The 8,346-nt window shown below is 44.8% G+C and overlaps 1 non-coding gene across 1 annotated transcript; it reads right to left on the reverse strand.

Annotated features, from left to right (window-relative positions):
- Window positions 1-6,445: 6,445 nt before the first annotated feature.
- Window positions 6,446-6,548, reverse strand: LOC146189110 (U6 spliceosomal RNA). Its single transcript, XR_014707749.1, has one exon. It is a non-coding gene; the product is annotated as a U6 spliceosomal RNA (small nuclear RNA).
- Between the last annotated feature and the right edge of the window lie 1,798 nt (window positions 6,549-8,346).

The following is an 8,346-nucleotide window of genomic DNA, read 5'->3' on the forward strand; positions in this document are numbered from 1 at the left end:
GTGCGTAGAAAGGAAACCATGTCAACGTAGCAAGCTAGAAATTTGAGTGAATATGCGTAAAAAGAATTTCGATGCGATGATTCAGCCACGAAACCTGTTCTTCACAGTCTGCAATCACAACATACCAGAACAATTTCATCAGCAGTGGCCGGTTCGGCTTCATTTCAGTTGTTCAGCGTTGCAAAGAGACTCGGGCTCTGAGGGACGCCGAAGGTGAGGGTTCAGTAGTGTGCCCAACAGGGCACATTACACTGGCATCCAATATACAAAGGCATCCATTACAAAGGCATCCAATATACACGCAATACAATACCATACAATACAATACAACGCAAGATCAGCTCGAAACTTTGCTTGCTTAAGTGACCACAATGTATGCGCACCCTCTCCTTAACCGGACATTACCGCGGCTTAGAGCAGTGAAAGAATCACGGAACAAGATACCAGGCTGCCTCATCGATAGATAATTATATATGGAGATACCAGCATTGACTCTATGAAACGACAGCTGACCTCTATTGTCCTTGTAAGCCGGCACTAATTAAGACATCCAAATATCAATCCGCAGGCCTTCCTTTCTGTGCTGAGGTGGTTGCCCGCTGTCCAAGACGCACTTCGCTCTGTATCCCATTCTAACTTACTGCCTGTACCTAAAAATTGACATCCGCACCGACGCCCTTCAAGTAACACGCCTGCTCCAACGCGTCAGTCGCAGCCCAGTATTCTGCCAGCATATATATCGTCTGGCGGCTTGCATCCGCAAACCATTCGAGTTAGGAGGGTCCCACGTGACCTACTCTGTTCGCAAAGCTCAGAAGATTCATCAACCCACCAAGCTACTCTACCTTCGGTACACGTGCTCTTGTCCCACCGTGTGCCGTAACCCTTCCCAGCGGTCTTACCCGCGCAGAGGAGGTTTCGCTACAGAAGGATCCGGGACGGTGTGGCCCTCACATCTGCTGTAACACCAACATGGCCTCAATACCGACATCTATATCCACGTCCATGGAGTCCTATCTGCAACTCACAAAATAATACGCCAGATATTCACCACTTGTTGTGGGTTTGCCCGGAGCTGAATCTGACGAGAATTCGGCACCTGACAGCATTGGACCTTTTGCCGAACAACCCATCTTACATTGCTATGACGAAGGAGCCTTATTAGAACAGCCAAACATGTTCTTTACTTTATTACCCCTTTTAGTTTTCTTTGTGTCATGACGCTATTACAACCTTAAAAAAATACGACACTGCAACAGCCTCAGATTCTCGCCATGATCTCCTAGCCATTGCGTTATATTGATGACATTGTAAAACATACTGTGACCGAAATTCTTTTACAATACGAAAACGAGCATTTCGCGAGCAGAGCTCCATAAGACAACAGAGCTGGTGGCATTTGCGTGACATAACGTTTGTTGTAATAGCCGCCTTACCCCTCTTCGCATTCAGAAACTTGAGGAATAGGGCTCCTACTGCGCCACAGTATTATTCGTGTAATTGGAAGGTGATCACTAGGCCTGCCCATCATTGGCAGTGCTCGCTACTTTTACAGGGAAGAATTATGAACGGCGGTTAATTTAGAGGTAATGCTAACGCTAAGCTGTTGGGCTCGATTCCTGATCACGGCAGCCTATCTTTGATGAAGATTCGGTTCATAAACAGCTGTGCGCCATAGGATATGAGTGCGTTACAAAACATCAGCCGGCCTAACTCAAGCCACAGCCCGCGGTTGAACAAGGATGCATGAATCTCCAGACAAGTGGGAGACGGAAGCAGGCGCCTTAAGTCGAACATAATATGCGGGTCAGTAAATATTGTCGCAAACAGGAGAGTTCGTTTTTTGCTTATTCATGTAACGGTTGGTGCAGATTGTTTAGCGCGAAAAGTGCGGGGCTTCGACATACAATCGAGGCACGTCTTTTCATCCCTCAAACTAAGCTAGTATTCATATTTTGTGTCCTATTAATCTACTATTCACTCGCTCTATTGAATTATGCCATTAACTCGTGCGTACACGAGCATTTTGCACCTTGCACTTAGCAGCTCATCTCTGGTGACTTTCTTGCGCCTCGAAATACATCGCAAGAGTTTGTTTTTATCTCCTGGTACGCGCGTAGAACAAGACATTATAGCCCTTTCAAAAAAAAAAAAACAGCACCTATTATGTCGCCGTCGTACAAGAGCTGATTTACGTTCTCTTGAAACACAGGTATTATTTTTAAGAGTGCAAGCACGCAAGGTCAAATACCATTGTTCTACGGGAAAATAACCTCATAAAATCTCATGTAATCGCATAGACTCTCATACGGTGTTTATGATAATGATAATGTACACGAAACTATGAGACATTGTGCCATTATGGCAATTTGTATGATTTCTTATGTGAATTGAGGGAGATGGAGAATAATTTTTCAGTAGATGCAGAAGCTTTCCAGCAGACTCGAAGTTCATTTACGCTCGGTTATTGGGCGTTCTCATGTACCTCTACGCCTCTTTTTAATCCTCTTTTCCTGTTATGTAAAGAACGATCAACGTACAGAAATTTAGAACGCAAGAAACGAGTGGTAGCTACGGCTAATGACATAACCGTGTTGTTCTTCACTCGCCTGCTGCGTGTTACACGTCGAGTACGCTATAACGAGTCCCATAACAGTTGATTTAAGGAAGCTAGCCAGCCATCAGCTTTGACATTGGGATGTCAAAGGGGCCTCTACGGTGCAATATTACCGCAGTGAAGGACGGGACTCAAAAGGAGACTCTAAATGAGGACTACTAAATTGTTGCGTTGTGTTGTGTTTTATGGCACATAGGCAACTAAGGCCATCATGCACCAAAAGCAAGGTTAAAAATCTGGACTATGTTAAGGGCTTTAAAACGTTATAGGTTCTATATCTTATTTAGATAGTTTGCTTCTAATCTAGACGTTCGTGATGCGCCTTTCATTTGGTGCTTCCTCGAACGCCCAAGAAGTGTGACATTTCTCGCTGTCACTTAAGAATAAGCCTTAAAGCCTTTCGCCTTAATAACGCACTGGAACAGGCTCACTACTGTTGAACTAGAGTATTGAATTGGGCTTCTTGGCGGGAATAGACAATCGGCAGCGCGAATAGACACGGACGAACGCACAACAACAGGAATGGCGCTGAGCACCTGTCCTGTTGTGTGTTCGTCAATGTCTATTCGTGCTGCCGATTATTACTATGTGTTCCCTACTGTTGGTTGTGTTGTACGCCTCAGTTCAGTTCAGTCGTTCGTTCAGTCGTGTCCGACTCTTCCTGACCTGACCCTATGGACCATATCACGCCACGCTTTCCGGTCTCTCACTATCTTCCTAACATCACATAACTTCATCTGCAGCGCCTCGAGGATGCCATCTAACCATCGCGTTCGCTGCCTACCCCTTCTCCGGTGACCCTCAGCCTTTCCCAACATCAAATCTTTCTCCAGCGACTCCTCTCTTCTCATCAGATGACCAAAGTAGCTGAGATTTAACTTTAAAATTCGACCCTCCAATGAGCAGTCAGGGTTTATGGTCGACAATATCGACTGATTTGATCTTCTGGCCGTTCTCCGCAAGCACCACAATTCAAACGCGTCAATTCTTCGGTGGTAAGCCTTCTTCACAGTCCAACTCTCGCATCCATACATCACAACTGGAAATACCATAGCACGGGTTATACGGATCTTGGTTGGCAGACTAATGTCTCTGCTCTTTACTAGGCGGTCAAGGCTAGCCATGGCTCTCTTTCCCAGAAGTAGGCGTCTCCTAATTTCATGGCAACAGTCTCCTTCCGGGGTTATCTTGGAGCCCAAGAAGAGAAAATCTGTCACAGCTTCCACTTCTTGTCCCTTGATGCTCAAGGACTCGATGGGGCAAGACGCCATGATCTTTGTCTTTTTAATGTTCGGTTTAAGCCCAAACTTCTCACTCTCTTCTTGTACGCGCATCAAAAGTCTCTTGAGTTCCACTTCACTTTCTGCCATTAAAGTGGTATCATCCGCATATCTAAGGTTGTTGATACGTTTCCCAGCAATCTTCACTCCAGCTGAAGACTCGTCCAGACCGGCCTTCCTCATGATGCACTCAGCATATATGTTAAATAGGCAGGCAGACAGTATGCAGCCTTGTCTCACTACTTTCTCAATCGGAAACCAATCAGTAAGACCATGCCCAGTTCTGACTGTGGCCTCTTGCCCTTCATACAGGTTCCTGAGGAGATAGATGAGGTGATTTGGAACTCTGATCTCTTGGAGAGCTTGCCACAATCTGCTGTGATCTACGCAGTCAAACGCTTTCGCATAGTCAATAAAGCAGAAGTAGATGTGTTTTTGGAACTCTCTTGCTTTTTCCATAATCCAGCGAAGGTTGGCAATCTGGTTTCTAGTTCGTCTGCCCTTGCGAAACCAAGCTTGCACGTCCGGAAGCTCCCGATCAACGTACTGTGGCAGCCTACCTAGGAGGATTTTCAACATCACCTTGCTAGCATGCAAAATAAGCGCAATCGTGCGGTAGTTGGAACAACCTTTGGCACTGCCTTTCTTTGGAATAGGGATGTAAACTGACCTCCTCCAATCTTGTGGCCACTACAGGATTGTCCACACTTGCTGACATAATGTATACAGAATATTAACAGCGTCGTCATGGTTGAGGTTTTGAAGCAACTCAGCTGGAATGCCACTAATTCCGCTAGCTTTGTTCTTAGCAAGGCTGGCTAAGGCCCATTCAGCTTCTCTCTTCAGGATGCCCAGCTCGAGATTAGTAATCACAGCCGTAGTATGTTGGGTTTGCACATCCGGGTCCTTCTTGTACAGTTCTGTGTATTCCTGCCACCTCTTCTTTATCTCTGAGGCTTCCGTGAGATCCCTGCCTCGTTTGTCCTTTATCACGGCCAGCTTAGCACAGAAGCTTCCTTTGATATCTTTCATTGTCTTATACAGAGCTCTTGTGTTCCTCAATTGGCTGTTGTCCTCAACTGCTTGGCACTGTATGTTCAGGAAGGCATTCTTATCTCTTCTTGCGATTTTCTGATAATCCGCATTACGAGCCTTGTATCTTTCTTTTTCCCCCATAACTTTTGCCATCCTCCTTTCCTCAGCTATTTTCAAAGCCTCTTCAGATAACCAGTTTGCTTTCTTGCATTTCTTTTGCTTTGGAACTACCTTAGTAGCAACTTCTTGTATTATATATCACGCACATCAGTCCACATCTCTTCAGGCTCTGTCTTCTAGATCTAATTCTTGAAATCGATTCCTCACTTCCACAGCATATTCTGATGGAATTTGATCTAGATCATACCTGAAAGGCCTAGTTTTCTGCGTTTTCCTCAATCGAAGCTTAAATTTGGCAACAAGAAGCTGCTGATCGGTGCCACAATCGGTCCCAGGCCTTGTTTTTACTGCTTGTATAGCACTTCTCCATCTCTGCCGGCAAAGAATATAATCAATGTCATTCCTGTACAGACCGTCCGGTGAAGTCCATGTGTACAGGCGCCTCTTGTGCTGTTGAAAATCGGTATTCGCTATGGTCAGGTTATTTTCTTGACAAAACTCTACTAACCTCTGACCAGCTTCATTTGCCTCACCGATACCGAACTTGCCTGTAATTCCGAATATTTCTTCCCTCCCCACCTTAGCATTCCAGTCTCCAATGAGAAAAAGGACGTCTGATGAGGGAGTGCGGTCTAAAAGGCATTGCAGGTCAGCATAAAATCTCTTAACGTCAGCTTCTTCAGCAGTAGGGGTTGGTGGATAGACTTGGATAACTAATGTTGAAAGGCTGACCTTGGATCCGAAGTGAAATCATTCTGTCGTTTTTGGGGTTGTACCCTAGCACTGCTTCGCCCATTCTTCTGTTTACTATGATAGCGACCCCATTCCTTTTTCTGGATTCGTGCCCACAATAAAAGACATAATGGTTGCCGGAATTAAATTCTCCCATTCCGGTCCACTTAAGCTCGCTGATACCCAAGATATCAATGTTTAATCTGTCCATTTCTCGCTTGACGACATCCAGTTTACCTTGCGTCATAGATCCTACATTCCATGTTGCTATGTGATATATCTCCTTACAACATCGGACTTTCCGGTCGCTTCCCGACACATCCACAAATGAGCGTCCTTTTGGCTTTAGCCCAGCCGCTTCATTCGTCCTGGAGCTACTAGGAAACGCCCTTTGTTCATCCCCAGTAACATGTGGGACGCCTTCCAACCCGAGGGGCTCATCTTCCGGCGCCATATCACTAATGCTATTGTGACTGGTCATAGTGTTTTCTTTGCAGGAAATACTGAAGTGGGTTGCCATTACCTTCTCCAGTGAATCACATTTTGTCAGGACTCTCTGCCGTGACCTGTCTATCTTGGGTGGCCCTACACAGCAGAGCTCACGACTTCATCGAGTTTCGCAAACCCCTCCGCCACGACAAGGCAGTGATCCATGAAGGGGGAAAATGTGAAACGCTTCACGATTTTGCGTGTCATCCTTGCGCAGGGGCCATGCTAATCTCCTGTGTATCGTTCCAATTTTAGTATATGTACTTTGGAAGTACATGTACGCATACTACCCACTGTTTGCCTTCATCATTCCGTTTTGTCGAAAGCACAGATGTTGCGTGTACATTTATCCTCAAATACAGGCAGAGTTCTGAAAGGAGGAAAGCACGCATGTATTTAGATATCCGCGTCGGCGAGGGAAGAGGAGCGAAAGGAACGAAAAGAAGGAAACTTTCAGCGCGTGGAAACATCGGCTTGCGCCTGATGCTTTGGAGCGTGCTCTGTCGGCACTTGTGCATTACACGGGGTGGTATGCCGCAGACTCTACAAGCGCATGTGCCAACGTATCTTTTTTTTATTTTGATGTTGCCAAAATCAACCCTGTAATCTCGAATCCAACTCGAATCTGGCATACTATTGCGTAAGAAAGATTTGTAGTCTCGGATTCGAGATGGCGAGGTACCTAGGTTTTGGTTTGTCACTGGTTGCAATAACACCAGTGAGAGGAGCCCACCCTAGTGAAAAAAACGTATGAGTTACAATAACTTCATAGATATCTCATAAACTCATACAAATCTCATAATTCTCATATTTTTCTCATGATGAATGAGTTTATTATGAGATTATATGAGATTTGTATGAGATTAGTATGAGTTTAGTATAAGAATTTGTATGAGGTTATTGTGACTCATAGGGTTTTTTCACTAGGGCAGGCTTCGTTGCCGTGCGTTGAAATGCTTAGCAGCCACTCAACCAGATCGTTTGTTCCTTGAGACAACAAAACATTTAATAATTCTTGCTGTTTGCTGCAGGGACAGTATTAATTACCCCATCGCTACCATAAATGTTCATAATAGCACTGCTGTGAACTTTATGGTGTCGTCTACGGACACAGTTTGGTTCATGCGTGCTTTCATGCAATTCTCAGTATCGGAAAATGCGATTACGTGTCGGTTCTAGCTCAGGTAAACGGGGTATGCAAGAAGAATCTGCCTTTGATCTCTACTGCGGTTGGCACAGACGTTAGCACACCTGTTTTGATTACGTTCTGCTCTTGTGCAGCAGGTCATTCAGTTTGCATTATTAGTCTGAATGACTGCAAAGCAAGAAAGGAAGTGCGGTGCTGAAGCTCCATAAAACTATCTGAATCAAATGGAAGTGTACCAGCAGGACAATAAATCAGGTACTGCTTAAAAGATTGAATGGGCTACTCGCAGAGTGTCGAAGAGGAATCTGTTGGGGCTCTGTTCGGGTCCACGCCTTTTGGGTTCAGGTTCACTTTCTGCTACGGAGCTACATCTCGATCTCGTTCGAATCGGTTTGAGTCTCCTGAAACCGTTTTAAACCGGTTAGAACGGGCTCAGCAAAAAGCACTTTTATTACTGAGCTTTCATTATTCTTACATTCAATAATAAAAAGTGCACATTTTACAGTGCTCCCTCTATTCATTTGCGTCAGATCGTATGGCGGAGCCCAATAGTTGTACAGTCGTCAGCAAGAAAGTAGAGAGTATCTTAGATTATCTTAAGAGGAGAACAGCAAATACTTATCCTTCCTCTATTACGGTTTGCCTCCCAAAGTTCGCCTCTTTTTCTTGTTTCCTGTCAACTGCAGTCACTCAAGCTGATGCTTGACATATTTGACATTTCGCAGTCATGCTGAGTCATGCCTAGTCATTGTAGTCATTACCACTCATACCTAAGTCTACTTACTCATTTCCGGTCAGTTGCAAAGATAATGTGGCTGCAGGACATGATGATATAAGGCCACTACAACTTAAGTATGTGTCAGTATTTATAGACGACATACTTAGTTATATATAACTAATCTTACGTTGACGACTACCTTATTTCC

This window comes from Amblyomma maculatum, chromosome 5 (assembly GCF_055883805.1).
Source record: "Amblyomma maculatum isolate TAMU_Amacu chromosome 5, ASM5588380v1, whole genome shotgun sequence".
Lineage (NCBI taxonomy): Eukaryota > Metazoa > Arthropoda > Arachnida > Ixodida > Ixodidae > Amblyomma > Amblyomma maculatum.